The sequence below is a fragment of the Primulina tabacum genome, chromosome 6, assembly GCF_025594145.1.
Source record: "Primulina tabacum isolate GXHZ01 chromosome 6, ASM2559414v2, whole genome shotgun sequence".
NCBI classification, from domain to species: domain Eukaryota; kingdom Viridiplantae; phylum Streptophyta; class Magnoliopsida; order Lamiales; family Gesneriaceae; genus Primulina; species Primulina tabacum.
This window is the reverse complement of record NC_134555.1, coordinates 9,052,948-9,069,202: the sequence shown is the minus strand read 5'-3', so window position 1 is coordinate 9,069,202 and position 16,255 is coordinate 9,052,948. Positions and strand designations below refer to the sequence as shown.

Genomic DNA, 16,255 nt, shown 5'->3' with positions numbered 1-16,255 from the left:
CTTCTAAAAACTTTTTAACTCAAGAATAAATGTACGCGCTTCGAGAAAGTTTTTCAGCTGATCTTCTCGACTATTTATAGGCTTTGTTCTCCAACGGTAACAATGAATGTGTTTCAATAATTATATCCGTTGATTTGTCTTGTATGAACACGTCATTATCCTTTTGACAATCGTACATTGAGGCATTCTGACATGCGGCTCTCTCACTATCAGTTGCAGACTGCTTTTGTACAAACTGTCGGTTTTTGGCTTCGCTCATAGCTGATGACGTGTCAAGCTGATTTATCAGTTGACTCTTTATAGCCGATAGGATTAACTGATTACTGTGTAACTGATCAGGCTTAGCTGATCGTCCAGTTGACTACACAGCTTCAGTTGGCTTTGATCAGTTTAGTTGCCTTCGAATATATACGCATTTAATTATCAGTTCGGACAACTATCAGTTACATGTTTTCAGTTCAATTATCTTCAGTTGACTTGATCAATTCTGCAACCTTTTTACGTTCAGTTTGTCAAACTCCGAAATTAAGATTCCAACAAATAAATACATGAATCATGGTGATATGTCCTCTTATACTGAGTATTATCTATCATGTATCACATATATTATATTTCTTGATATAACTTAATGTATAAAACCAATGTTTTATTATATGTCCAACATAATTGATATTTTTTCAAGATATTTGAATATTTACATAACTAAATATGATAAATATCATAACTGAATAAGTTTCATAATCAAAACCAAATGTATATTCCATAAAATCATTTAGGAACCAAATCATTGATTAATTACCAAATGATCCTTAAGCATCTTAATTTGCATGCCTTTAAGTCAAATGATCATTAATTAAGTGCTAACGTGTCCAATTATCACTTTATTTTTCTTAACACATTCTACAATGGCTAAAATACTTTATGTCGACATACTTAATTCGATTGTCGCTTTTATTACAAAGACTGCAACTGAATTATAATAATATAATCTTGATGGCTTGGACATAAACCTCATAATTCTAAGCCAAAAAAATGGAACTCCTTAATATACATCATACAATAGTGTTTCAAAATAAGAGATGAATTTCGACTTCTTATTGGAATTAATAAATTACTTTCAAATTGTCAATTCGTCGATACTTAAGTGATATGATCGGTTTTGACACCAACAAAGGTGTTTCAAACACAATATTCTCAATAAGCTGCAATAGCTCGTGTTCTAAGAATGTAAAAACCGATGAACTAAATCGGGTTTGATTTTAAACCAAGCAGAAAATACTCGAAATAATCAATCGTTAAGAAAACTGAACAGTTTAAAGCTTTTAACTTGTGTTAACTGAATATCTAAAATAAAGGGAGATCAATTCGAGCTTGTATCAGTTCAGTTATGGTGAGAACTGAACTGATATCAGCTCAACTAATCAAATCAGTTTCAAAGCAATAGTTAAATATTTAAATACACAAGATATATTTATGGATGTTGGGAGACTTCAACTGCTCCTACGTCACCCATTCTACATCAAAGGTAGGATACACTAACAGACAGAAGGCCGCACCTCTCATTCAGCAAATTGTTTAACGTCTCACATGCAAAGATTACATACATACACAATTTTATCGTCTTTGTGCAAGACTTACATACACAAGTTTAATGTCTTTGTGCAAGACTGATCGAGCAAAACTTCCACTGTGGAATCCTTAATAAAAATATAATTTTGTATGCTCGAAAATTAATCGCAAGTGCACGATGTCAAGTAATAGTATAATGTACGAGAGTACGAGTATCGTTCCACTGAAGACTATATTTTACAATTATTACTTCCAGTTATCAAATCTTTAGCAACGAAATTTGAATAGTTGTTTATTACTACTATGCTCAAATACACATGCAAATAAAAAGGTTCAGGAATTAAATAATGAGATATAATATCTAGAATAGTTGATTAAAATTTAATGAGAAATGAAGTTGTTGGGAATTTCAGTTCACCTACCCCTCGTTCATTAATTAATTCGTTCGATAGTGATTTACGCTTCCGACGAGATTCCCTATTCGATTGAACACGTCCTCTCGAGCTATGCCAAACTAACTCTACTCAATGAAGTAATTAATTGTCTTTAATTATTTATCAAGAGTGAATCGCATGTCGATCTATAAAATCCCCTAATTTTCGTCCTACCAGACTATGACTATCGACGTGTATCCAATTTCATATGTCTATGTAAATTGTAGATCCACGGACTATGCTACTCGTTCTTATCACAAGCTATTCTCTCGAACTTACTCACAATATAAAACGTTGTTAAATTTAGCTACGCTCTAACAACACAATGAAAAACAGTAGCACATTCAAGAATAAAGCAAAAATCAAAATATAAATTAACTAAATCAAAGTTCGGGATATGATGCCCTTAAATCCCAACAAATATTTTAGTTTAGCTACTCGAATTCATAGTGAAAATAAACACAAAAATGTCTAAACGATAAATTCTAAATAAGAAATACTAGACTTGACGAAAAATGCGAAGAACGATGCCCGGTAATCTCGAAATCTTCAACTCCAAGCGCCAAAAATCCTCTCCAAGAATTGTGGTAGCTGTCAACAATGTCTGAATCCCCTCCCAAAAACGTCCAAATCCCTTCCATATTCTCTCCCCTTCATAAATAAGGGAAGAAATCGGCTAAAGAAATCTTTCCATTTTTAGGTGGCGCTCGGGCGGTAGAATATTGCCGCTCGAGCGCCACACCCTCTATAATCTTGCTTGGGAAGTGCGGTACTCACGCTCGGGCGGTAGAATTTCATCGCCCGAGCGTCGAGTCTTCTGTACATCAACTCTTCGGAAAGCATTTCTCGCGCCCGGGCGGTAGAATATTACCGCCCGGGTGCCATGCTCTCTCGAATTCAGTTCCTCGATTCGCTTCTCGCGCCCGGGAGGTAGAATATTACCGCTCGGGCGCCAGCTTTTCTGTCCATTGTCTTCTTGGCTTGCACCTTTTGTCCGTTCTCAGTTTTCCGGTCATTTTTCCTGCAAATTCATCACGCACAAGTGAGACATGAATATATTCATGGCTTACTCTAAAACGAACAAAATGTAAATAAAATATACGTATTAACAATGCAAACACACACAAAAATAATGCAAAAAAAAAAAACACGTAAAAACTACACCTATCAACCCCCTCATACTAACCTTTTGCTTGCCCTCAATCAAGATAGGTTACATACCACAACCAAAACGTGAACCAAACCAAAAATTTAAAGTACTAAAAACAACTAAACTGATAGCGAAACAGCAAACTGACATCTCATGCCTCAGCGGGTTTTTGAACTACATCCAATTAGTCAACTCACAACATTTATTAACACCCCCTTTTTAAAGCATCTTATAGCATTTTGATTTGACCAGAAAATGTGGTTGTGTGTGTGTACTGTGGGTTAACCAGCTCGTGCTTCAGATAGTTTCATTTGCGAATCATGCAAATCACCAAATCAACAATTCAAAGCAAATTTTGCTATCATGAGTTCTGTTTCTATTCTTGACCAACAAGTAAACACAAAGAGGCAGAATTTCATAGTTGTCCAACAAGGATTAGGGAGTCAATATCCATAGATGTTTCAAACGGTTCAAAAAGATGGGGAGTACACTGATCATTTTTATTATGAACTTGTCAGCATTTTTAGCTGACATTCCTCAACGCCTTATATCTCCATATTTTAAGCCTCGGGATAGGATTTCATCCCTTTTTGGCTCCCCCACATCTTACATCCCCTTTTTTCTTCACATTCTAATTCTATTTATATATTTTAATTTTTTTAGTGCATAATTTTTTCATGTATACTCCCTGGGCTTTGAATATGCGGTATCTTCATTTATCTGGCCTAGGGGAGACTTTTGAGGTTCGATGCACGATTGGGACGAAGATTATTCCATGTGGATTAAAGTTTTCTATTCGATTGTATGCCACTGGTCAGTCACGACTGTCAACAGAAACTCATTCAAGTTCTACTCGCATCTCATGTTTTTCTAGTTTCCCCACAGATTTCTAAACTCAACTGTCATTTACACTACTACCAAAACCCACTATGTGTGCATATACAAATTCACAATTCACTGGGGGATTCATAATGAGTGACAAGACTAAGCAACATGTAGTTCATTTAACCCAACATCATCATCGGCTACAAACTCACTTGTTTCACCATCAACTGACACACATGCACGACACAAATTAAATGACCCCCTCATACTAAGAGTGTGCAATGTCCCCATGGCACAAAAAAGAAAACTGAAACACATAAACGACATATGAATGCAGACATAGGGACAAATGCAAAAAAAACTGATGGAATGAAAAAACAATAAGAACCAAAAACAGAATGCAGTAGAAAATTAACAAAAAATAAAAGAAAGGAAAACAGTGAACTCCCTTGATCACGGCTCATCCTCGTCATGCTCTGGCGGTGGCACTCCCGAAACATCCCCTTGCTGCTGATAGTCATACTGAAAATGGAACGGGGGAATGAATTGCGGGGGTGGTGGTATGTTCTCTGGGTCAACGCCTCCGTGCACGAGCATAAAGCACATCATGGATTCAACGTAAGCAAAATGGTCATTGACGTTTGAGTTGACCTGATCCTGATGCGCCATAAAGGCGAGGGCTTCATCCATTTTGTCATTTTGGGTTCGCCTGCGGGGCAGTGGCGGCTGGCTAGGTGAGGCTGCTGTGCTCGATCCACCCACATCTCTCTCGCGAGTGGGGAAGTCTATTTGTCGTTTAGCGCTCTTCCGCTGTAAGTCTTCCACACAAATAGGTTTCACCGGTTGTAGCCATTCCTCGTCATCCCGAAAAACAACCCCTGCTCTTGCACACAACTCCGAGACGATGGTGGGGAAGAAGAGACCGACATGACTGTTGTGAGCACTCATTATGATCTGAGAATTTATAAGTTTGCCCACATTGATGTTGTACCCTTCGTTCAAGGAAAGTAGTAGCACCACCCGCTCTTTTTGCACCTCGCTCTTATGAGAGATCGGCATCATCCTTCGGGCCACAAATAGATACCATAGGGCAATTCCGGCTTTCAAATACTTCTCGTAAAAACAGCTTGATGGCCAGCCCAGCGGTTTCCGCATTGCGTCCGGAAGGCACAGCGCTGCGAGTATCATATCATAATTGGGGTCTGCTACCAATGCTTTAAACCGAGAGTCATCAACTTCAGGTGTCTCTAATAGTGCGTTAGTTGTAACCGAGTCACATGGAACAAGTCGACCTCTAACAAAAACCTTACCATCCTTCCCTTCCGCGGCATTTGCATAGAATTCCCAAACCACTGTGACCACTGCCGCTGTAGGTTGATTTCCAAATTGTTCCCATCCACGTCTCCCCAACTCCACAAGTGGATCTAAATATCTATCTTCCATTTGTCTACGGAATCCCTTCGATGAATCTTAGCGTGTTCATATCTAGCCCTAGCCGCCTCACTCACAAACGATGTCTATCAAATGATGAAGATGAGGAGGAAGAGCCGGGAGTACCTTTTTGTTTCTTGGGTGCAATGGTGGTAGATGATGGAGATGGTGACCGGAGGTAAGAAGATGACCGGAGAAGCGAGAGATGCTTGATTCTTACGGACTAGGGTGAGCCACGGTGCATTATTCTTGATGTTTGGAGTGAATTGTGCTGCAAAAACAAGAGTGAGTGCAAGTGAGGAGTAGGGATTGAGAAAAAAAAAATCAGAATGAGAAAGGGGAAGGGGGCGGCCGAATTTATGGGCAGGCGCGCTCGAGCGGTAAAAAATTACCACTCGAGCGCCAATGTCTCTGGAGATTTCATCCCGTCAGAGGTGTTCGCGCTCGAGCAGTAATTTTTTACCGCTCGGTCGCCTTCGCCCAAAGTTTTTTATTTTTTTATTTATTTTTTTAAAAAAATAAATAAAAATTTAAACTTAATAAAAAAAATTTAAACAGTAAAATCGAATTAAGTATGGAAGAGAGGTAGTTCTCAATTTATAGTCGAGAGCTGGACTTTCGGTCAGTTTCAGTCCAGATTGTCCTGGAACCGGGTGATTCCAAGTTGTGGCTCAATTGTGCCACCCATGTAGTGCTTCAGTCGCTGGGCATTGGCCGTAAATGTCCCATCCTTTCCATCTTGCAATTCTACAGCTCCCGACGGGTATACTTTAGAAATCACGAATGGACCAGACCATCGTGACTTCAATTTTTCGGGAAACAGTCGCAACCGGGAGTTGTAGAGTAGGAAATTTTCGCCTTCTTTGAATTCTCTTTCGATGATTCGCCTGTCATGCGCCCTCTTTGTATTTTCCTTGTATGACAGTGCGAGATCATATGACAGATTCCGGAATTCCTCAAACTGATCCAATTGAAGCAGACGTCGTTCACCTGCATCAGTAAAAGTAAAGTTTAGTGCTTTTGTTGCCCAATATGCCTGATGCTCTAATTCCACAGGTAGATGACATGCTTTACCAAACAATAACCTATATGGTGTAGTGCCTATAGGTGTTTTGAAAGCAGTCCTATATGCCCAAAGAGCATCATCTAACCTCACTGACCAGTCTTTCCGACTGACGCCTACCACTTTTTCTAAAATCCGCTTGATCTCTCGGTTCGACACTTCCACTTGACCACTTGTCTGGGGGTGATAGGGGGTAGAAATCTTATGTGTGACACCGTATTTGCTCAAAATTTTTTCAAAGAGTTTGTTGCAAAAATGGCTGCCACCATCACTAATGATTGCTTGTGGTGTCCCAAACCTGTTAAAAATATTTTTCTTTAGAAATTTCAGGACCACTTGAGCATCATTAGTCGCATATGCTTCTGTCTCTACCCACTTAGATACATAATCAACCGCAACCAAAATATATTTCTTTGTGAACGAAATGGTAAACGGTCCCATGAAGTCTATCCACCACACATAAAAAATCTCACACTCAAATATATTATTTAATGACATTTCATGACGGTTTGAGATGTTACCTGTCCGTTGGCATTTATCACAGGCTAGCACATAGGAACGAGCATCTTTAAAGAGGGTTGGCCAATAAAAGCCACATTCAAGTACCTTAGATGCCGTCCTTGTTGGTCCAAAATGACCACCTACCTCACGGTCATGGCAATGGTTGAGAATTTCACCAAACTCTTCCTCTACAACACACCTTCTGATCAAAGAATATGCATATATTTTGAACAAGAAGGGTTCCTCCCAAAAATAATATTTCACGTCAAAAAAAAATTTATTTCTTTGGTGAAATGTTAAATTTGGGGGGGGGGGGGGGTGTGAGCCTGTAACAAGAAACTTCTCAAAGTTTGCAAAACAGGGACAATTTTTCACCGCTAGCAGCTGCTCATCTGGAAACCAATCTATCTCATCGTTTTCACAATTTGTACTAACATGCTCTAGCCTAGAAAGATGATCAGCTACCACATTTTCTACACCTTTTTTATCTTTTATTTCGAGGTCAAACTTTGGCCAAGGACAACACCAACCACAGTATCACTGGCATCGCACATGACCTCGAAGGGTATATCCCAATCTAGTGCCACCAAAACAGGAGCCGTCACCAAGCGCTCCTTCAAATCCTCGTATGCCTGTATACAGTCAGAATTAAAATCAAAAGGCACATCTTTCATAAGTAAGGAAGATAGAGGTTTGGCAATTTTTGAAAATTCTTTTATAAAACGTCGATAAAAATCGGCGTGACCTAGAAAACTTACTCCCTTTATGGATGTCGGAGGTGGTAAGTTCTTGAGAACTTCAACTTTTGCCTTATCCACCTCTATTCCATGATGTGATATCTTGTGCCCCAACACTATGCCTTACTGTACCATAAAATGACACTTTTCCCAATTCAGTACCAAATTCGTCTCCTCACATCTCATCAACACCACCTTCAGATTCTACAAACATTCATCAAATGTTGCACCAAAGATAGAAAAGTCATACATAAATATTTCAAGAAAGGTTTCAATAATATCATGGAATATAGCAGTCATGCAGCGCTGAAATGTAGCAGGGGCATTACAATGACCAAAAGGCATACGACGAAAAGCAAAAGTTCCATAAGGACAAGTGAAAGTGGTTTTCTCTTGGTCCTCAGGTGCAATAGTGATTTGATTATATCCCGAATACCCATCTAGAAAACAGTAAAACTCATGCCCCGCTAGTCTCTCTAACATCTGATCAATAAAGGAAAGGGGAAAGTGGTCTTTATGGGTAGCATCATTTAATTTTCTATAGTCAATACGTACTCTCCACCCCGTAACAGTCTTCGTGGGAATAAGTTCATTATTTTCATTAGTGATCACCGTAATCCCAACTTTCTTAGGCACATATTGAACAGGACTTACCCATGCACTCTGAAATAGGATAGATAATACCTGCATCGAGAAGCTTAATAGTTTCAGCCTTCACTACCTCTTGCATCTTTGGATTTAGTCGTCTTTGAGGTTGAACGAGGGGTGAGTACTTTTATTCCATTAATATCTTGTGCATACAGACCGAAGTATTGATCCCTTTGATATCCGCCACTTTCCATGCAAATGCGCTCTTGTGCGCTTTCAAGACTTTCAACAGTTTGTCCTCCGTCACATCTGTCAAAGAAAAAGAGATAATCACAGGAAGTTTATTATTCTCACTTAGATAGACATATTTTAGATGTGGGTAATGGCTTTAGCTCCAGAGTTGGTGGCTCCTCTAGGCTTGACTTCGGAGGGATCAAGTCTCTTCGATCCCCCAAGTCCTCTAATCTCATCCTTATTGGCCTCTTCCATTGCTGGTTGGCATTGAGGTATGCCACTATCTCGGCTTTCTCTGCATCCAATTTGTCTTCTCGTGATTCAGTAATGAGAGTGGCTTCCAAAGGGTCCCTAAGAGCATCCTGCACATAGTTAAACACAAGAGAATCAAAAGCATCAATTCTATAACAACTATCAGAATGCAGTGTGTGCTTAAGTGCATTAAAAACGTCAAAAGTAATCTCCTCTTCTCCCACTCTCAATCTCAACTTCCCCTCCTGCACATCTATTAGAGCCTTGCCAGTTGCAAGGAACGGTCTCCCCAAAATCAAAGGCATCTCCATATCCTCCTTCACGTCGAGAACTACGAAATCTGCAGGAAAAATAAATTTGTCGACTTTCACTAGCACATCCTCATTAACTCCCCGTGGATACTTGATAGATCTGTCTGCTAGTTGTAAAGACATCCTCGTTGGCTTAGGTTCTCCCAACCCAAGTTTCCTAAATACAGACAAATGCATGAGGTTAATGCTTGCACCAAGATCACACAAAGCTTTATGAAAAACAACATCACTAATCATGCAAGGAATAGAAAAACTCCCTGGATCCCAGAGCAATTTTCAGTTAGATTAACCATCATGTGATCCTCCAATTTTCTTTTGTTTGCTAAGATGTCCTTCAGAAATTTAGAGTAGCTTGGCATTTGCATCAGAGCATCAGCAAAAGGAATATTGATGTGCAATTTCTTGAATACTTCTAAGAACTTACCGAATTGTGCATCTAATTTAGCCTTTTTTAATGCTGCAGGAAAAGATGGAAGAATAACAATTTTAGATTGTGCAGTGGGTGCTGGAGTAGAGTTAGAAGACTTACCTTTTGATCCCTCAATCTGTTCATCCCGTAATTGAGTTTTTTGTCCCTTTATCCTCTAAGATCTTTCCACTCTTCAACTCGATGGCCTTCACTTGCTGTTTCGGATTGGTCTCTGTGTTACTTGGCAAGGTGCCCGGCTCTCTACTTGCTATCATCTTTGCTAACTGTCAAATCTGATTCTCTAGTCCCTTTATCGATGCATCTTGATTTTGGAGTCTAGTTTCGGTAGATGAGATGAACTTAGACATCATCTGCTCCAAATTGGACCTTTCTTCTCTAGGAGGGTCAGATCTGTACATTGGTTGTTTCCCATATGATTGTCCTCCCTGTGGTCGATTCTGACTGTTTTGGCCACCCCATGAGAAGTTGGGATGTTGTCTCCATCCAGGATTGTATGTGTTCGAATACGGATCATTCCTTGGACGGTTTTGGACTCCCACTTGATTCACTGATGCCCCTTCTTGCACATAAAAAAGACCACTGTCTTGACAGTCATTAATATAGTGTTCTCCTTCGCATTTTTCACAAAATATCTCTTGAAGATGCATAGCCGTGCCACCCATTTTCAAGCCGTCCAATTTCCTGTTCAAGACATCAAGTTGTGCAATAATAGCGGAAAGGTCAGTTACCTGGTGAACTCCTGCACTTCTTCGCTAGTTGTTCCTTTCAGATTGAGGATGATAGCTGCTAGCGGCCATCTCCTCCAATAACTCATATCCTTCCTCAGTAGTTTTTCTCAGTAGGTTTCCACAGGCAGCAGCATCTATCATAGTACAATTAGGAGTGAGTAAGCCATAGTAAAAGGTTATAACGACTAACCCAAGTGGCAGTTCGTGATGAGGACATCTTCGTATAGATATTTGAAACGCTCCCATGCCTCATATAAAGAATCCTGCTCGAATTGAACAAATGTGGTTATGTCTGCCCGCAGCTTCATGGTCTTAGATGGAGGAAAGTATTTAATGAGAAACGCTTTCTCCATGTCCTACCATGTGGTGATCGAACCTACAGGAAAACAATTTAACCATGCTTTAGCTTTGTCACGTAAGGAGAAAGGAAATAAACGCAACCTAACAGTGTCATCCGAAACTCCATTAAATTTAAAAGTATCGCAAATTTCAAGGAAATCTGCGATGTGCGTGTTTGGGTCATCTACTGCAGATTCTCCAAACTGGACTGTATTATGAATAATCTGAATTATGGCTGGCTTGATTTCGAAGTGGTTTGCCCGAACAATAGGCCTCACAATGCTGGGGCGTGCACCATCCAAAGAAGACTGGGCATACTCTAGCATCGGTATGCGGCGTGGCATCTCAACATGTCCGCCTTCCATGGTGTTCCTCCTCATGCTCGTGCTTGTGCCTCTCCATCATTTCTTTCGGTCTCTGCTGGTGTCTTCTTCTGCAGAAAGTTCTTTCAATTTTCGGATCAAACTACTCAAGCTCCACGTCAAGTGACTTTGGCATGCACTGGAAAAGATATCTAGAATAGAATGTGGAGTGTTAGCTCAAAAAAAATAAAACAATGCTAAAGAAAGTAACTGAAAATAAAATTGTAAATTAACAGTCCCCGGCAACGGCGCCAAAAACTTGATCGAGCAAAACTTGCACTGTGGAATCCTTAATAAAAATATGATTTTTTATGCTCGAAAATTAATTGCAAGTGCACGATGTCAAGTAATAGTATAATATACGACAGTACGAGTATCGTTCCACTGAAGACTGTATTTTACAATTATTACTTTCAGTTATCAAATCTTTAGCAACGAAATTTGAATGGTTGTTTATTACTACTATGCTCAAATAAACATGCAAATAAAAAGGTTCAAGAATTAAATAATGAGATATAATATCTAGAATGGTGGATTAAAATTTAATGAGAAATGAATTTGTTGGGAATTTCAGTTCACATTCCCCTTAAATCCCAACAAATATTTTAGTTTATGTTGGAAACTTAATTTCGGTAGTTTGACAAAATTAGAGATTAAATCTGATTGAACTAACTGATCACGAACACATGAACTGACAGTTAACTAACTGAAGTTTAATACTGAGATAAGCCGAACTGAATCTACTTTGTGAACTGACTGATCAGTTGGAAACTGATCAGTTGAGATACTCAGTTGTGAGGTTACCCATATAATTATCAGCTGATCATTCATCTGAACACGTCATCAGTTGAAAAGGACATTCAATCGACAATAGTACAAAGCAGACTGTAACTCGTAGTGGAACGCCTCATTTCAGAGAATACAGTGTACGAATGTCAGAAGTATATTGACGTGGTAATCAACGGATACAAAGATTCAAATTATATTTATTGTTATCGTTGGAAGGAAGCTTATAAATAAGAAATAAGAGCAGATGAGATAGCTAGCTGAAAAATACGATTCATCTATTCTCTTAAGCTTGATGTTATTCTGCTAAACTTATTACTCTCATTTGAGGTTCAAAAAGCTCACACTCATTAGAAATATTCGTAGCATTTGAGGCTACTTTTCGAGCTTATTAGCACAAATCTCTGTATTACTTATATCAGTCGTGCTAAATCCAGTCGAAGAACTGTGAAAATTGTTGTTAACTAAGAGTTTCAGTCTTGGCAGTGTTAAGTCCAAACTGAAGTGGGTCTGTACAAGTTTTGTATTGATCAAAGTCTTTTAGTGTATATCATATCCTTGTGATAGAAGGGGTGACGTAGGAGTTATTCAAATCTCCGAACATCTATAAATCCTTGCATTATTATTTCAGTCATTTATTCTATCTTTCAGTCAGTTTATTTCCGCAACTATATTTAGTTAAACTGATTGTCAACGACTGACAAGATTCCTAAGTTTCAGTATATAACAAAACTGATATTTCATTTGAAAAAGGTTATAAAAATCGTGAGTGTTTATTCAAGCCCCCCTTCTATACACTTTTCTACCTATTAACCGATCCTATCAAGTGCTATCAGAGCAGTTGAATCTTGTCTCAGAATATTCTCACTTACAACTGTTCAATATGTCTTCATTCAACAAAATACCTATGTTTTCCAGAGAAGACTTTGATAATTAGAAAATAAGAATGCAAGCTCATCTAGCTGCACAAGATGATGACATGTGGTATGTTATCATTGATGGTCCAATGAAGATATTAAAAACAAACACTGCAGTTGCCATCACTGACGGGGCACCCCAACAAATAGAAAAGCCCAGAGATGAGTGGACAACTGAAGACAAAAGAAAAGAAAACTTGGATAATGTAGCCAAGGACATCCTATACAAAACGCTGGACAAAGTTACGTTCAGCAAAATCAAAATGTGCAAAACAGCCACAAAGATATGGGAAAAACTTATTCAGCTATGTGAAGGAAATGAACAAACCAAGGAGAACAAACTGTCTGTTTCTGTTCAAAAATTTGATAATATCAAGATGAAAGCAGGAGAGTCTATGCACGAGTATGATGAAAGAGTCAACTGCATCATCAACGAATTGAATGCACTTGGAAAAGTGTACTCAAATAAAGAAGTGACACTGAAGGTAGTAAGAGGTCTTCCCAGAGATTGGGATGTCAAGACCATGGCTATGCGTGAATCAAAAGATCTTAACAAAGTTGAACTACATGAACTATTTGCTGATCTAAAGGCATATTAATTTGAGCTACAAACCAGAGAAGGAGAACCTTCTACACCAGCTGCCACAACGGCTTTAACTGCTCTCAGACAGGAACCAACTGGTTCAGCTGACAAATCTGTTGATCAACTTAGCAATGATGCCATGTCATTGTTTGTCAGAAAATTCGGAAGGTTAATGAGGAAGAATCAAGGAAACTTCCAAAAACAATACTAGAAGAACCAATCCAAAGAAGAATACTATGTTTGCTACAACTGTTGCAAATCAGGTCATTATATAGCAGACTGTCCTAAGCATAAGAAGGACAGTCGAGGATCAATTAAAAAAACAAAGAAGCCGTATGAGAACAGGAGAAGGACTAAGGATGACAAAAGATCATCCAAAAAGAAGCATGAAGTGCTCCTGGCTGAGGAGAGCAAATCAAAGTGGGCTTAAACTGGCAGTGATGAGTCAGAATCAGAAAGCCCAAGCAGCTCAAGTGATGATGAAGAGGAAATCAAATGCTTGATGGCAGACGATGCTGAACTGAATTCAGTAAGTGAACATGTATTTGATTTTAGCTCAACTAACTTCACTCGTGAGGAACTCATTACCACATTGCATGATATGGTAAATGAGTATCACAAACTGGCTCGATCATTTGAAAAGGTCAAAGCTGAGCAAAATGATCCCAATGATAATAAAACTGAAACTGATAAGTCAGTTGAAGTGTTAAATTTAAAAGGGGAGATTGCCAAGCAAAATGCTGAACTGATCGAAAACCAAGCTTTGATATGTCAGTTGAAAACTGAGATTTCAAAAAATTCTGAACTGATTCAAACTTGGAATAAATCTTCAGTTACTTTAACTGAAATGCAGAATGCTCAAAATACAGTTGCTGATAAAACTGGTTTAGGTTTTAACAGTAGTGTTGAAAACTCTACAAGTGATACTTAGCCAAGGTTGAATAATAACAAAGGAAAGTACATTACCTTTGTAAAGTCAACCATGGTAAATGAACATTCAGAACCAAGTAAACCAAATGTTCAATCGACTGAGAATAAGAACAAATGTAACGTTCCGAAAATCGAAAAGTCCACGTGAACCACATGCATGCAAATTATTAAATTTCTTTGGTATATTATTAAATTGTTTTAATGCATTAAATGCTTGTTTATTTTATTAAATTATGTTTAATTATTTTTATGTATTTTATGCATAATTCATGCATGGTAGAATTTATTTCATGTTATTTTATAAGTTCATGCATTAGGATTTCTAGGTGCATTTCACGCTCGAATGAGGATCGGAGACCAGAGAATTTCCAGGAAAATCATTTTTATTACACGATTTATTTTTATAAATTAATTTAAAGCGTTTTTAACGGTACGCAAATTTTATCGAATCAGTGGACTTTTTAATGGTTCGGCTATTATTTTCAAAATCGTTTCAACACGAAATATTTTTCGAGAGTGACTTTGGGCTTAATGGGCCTACTTTTGAGTTTATAGGACTTATTTATCTTTTTAATCTTTAATTAAACAATTTAGGCCCATTAACTAATATTTTATCTATATAATTAACCCTTAAACACCATTTACCCTAAACCTAAAATTTGTACCAGCCGACACCCCATTCAGAGCACCATCTCCCTCTCGTTTTCATCAATTATAGCTAGAGGCCCCATCGGTTTTCCACTTGTTCTTGCATAGAATTTCCTCCGGCTTCCATCTCGGGTCCCTCGCGTGTGTGCATCATTTAAGGCATGCTTTGTATCCCCTTTGCTGTATCATTCACGTATATAAATACTTGATGTGTGAAACTATTCGATCGGTCCTTGAACAGGAAGAATTCTTTTCGGTTTTTCATCTTTGCCATGCATTTCTTTTAATTGCTACTCACGATTTCTGTTATGTGGTGCAAGGGGCTGCTGTGTTGGGTTGTCAAGGGCATGTGCAGATCGAGAGTGAGAGTTGTAGGTGCAGGAGCGTGAAGTTGATCAGGTTTTGTTCGAAACCGTGAGGGCCATGTAGATCGGGGCTTTGTGCTAGTGGTTCGATCCTTGGTTTCTTGTACACCAGTCGTGCGAGAGTCTTCTCCAGCCCTAGAAGAGACCCTGGTGGGTCTGATTCAGGGTCTGGAATGGCTCGAGCCATGGTGGAGACAAGAGGATGGGCGATCGGGCGAGGTGGGGAGTGATTGGGTCTCGGTAGGAGGTTTGTGGTGAAGTCTCGGTTCCTAGCGGTTAGATGCGTGCATGGGGCTGGGAGCTTGGTTCGGTTAGGTGGCTTGGGGTCTGGTCTAGGTCCTTGGTGATCAGGTTCATGGCTGGTGCGACGGGCTTAACTTGTGGCGTGAGTTTTGGGGAGAAAGGTATACATGAGGTGGCTAAATAGGATAAGACCGAGAGGTTTGGGCATTTCTGGAAATATCAGCCATGAGTTGGAAAGTCTAATGACATTGTTTTAGGACCTTTTAAGTGTTTTTAAGATATGGTAAAAAGTTGGGAATAATTTGATTGAGTTTCGGTTCAATTCGGGTTAAAACCGGGACCTCGGTCTAAGTTTTAAAACGAATCGGTTAAATTATGAAATGGGCTCGTTTTTACATATAAGAATGGTTTTAAATATGTTTTGGAACATTTTAAGGAGTTTGGTAAGCTTCGGGTCAATTTTAGAGGTCCAGGGGTAAAACGGTAATTTTTGGGTTTTTAGGGGCAAAATGATCATTTTGCACCCGGGGTGAGATTTTGGTCCTGTCTGCGCCCTGAGCACAAAATTATGATATTTTAAATGTTTATGCATCATGTTTATGATTTTTACGCAATTATGATAAATACGGTGCATGCTTGGTTTAAAGGAAAAATTACGTATATGCATGCTTTTATTAAGTATGAATATGTTAACACGTTTTGAAGGAAGTGATTTAGTTGTGACTAACACGATGACACGATGACACGATGACATGTAAGGCCCGGGCTCAGTGGGCGGGTAATGCCGTCGCTGATGACCCTCGCCGCCGGGTACCGCGGTTACACGTAG

General features: G+C 38.9%; 1 non-coding gene across 1 annotated transcript; it reads left to right on the top strand.

The window, feature by feature from the left end:
* The first annotated feature begins 10,452 nt into the window (after positions 1 to 10,452).
* LOC142550387 (small nucleolar RNA R71) lies at positions 10,453 to 10,557 on the top strand. Its single transcript, XR_012821348.1, has one exon. It is a non-coding gene; the product is annotated as a small nucleolar RNA R71 (small nucleolar RNA).
* The last annotated feature ends 5,698 nt before the right edge of the window (positions 10,558 to 16,255 follow it).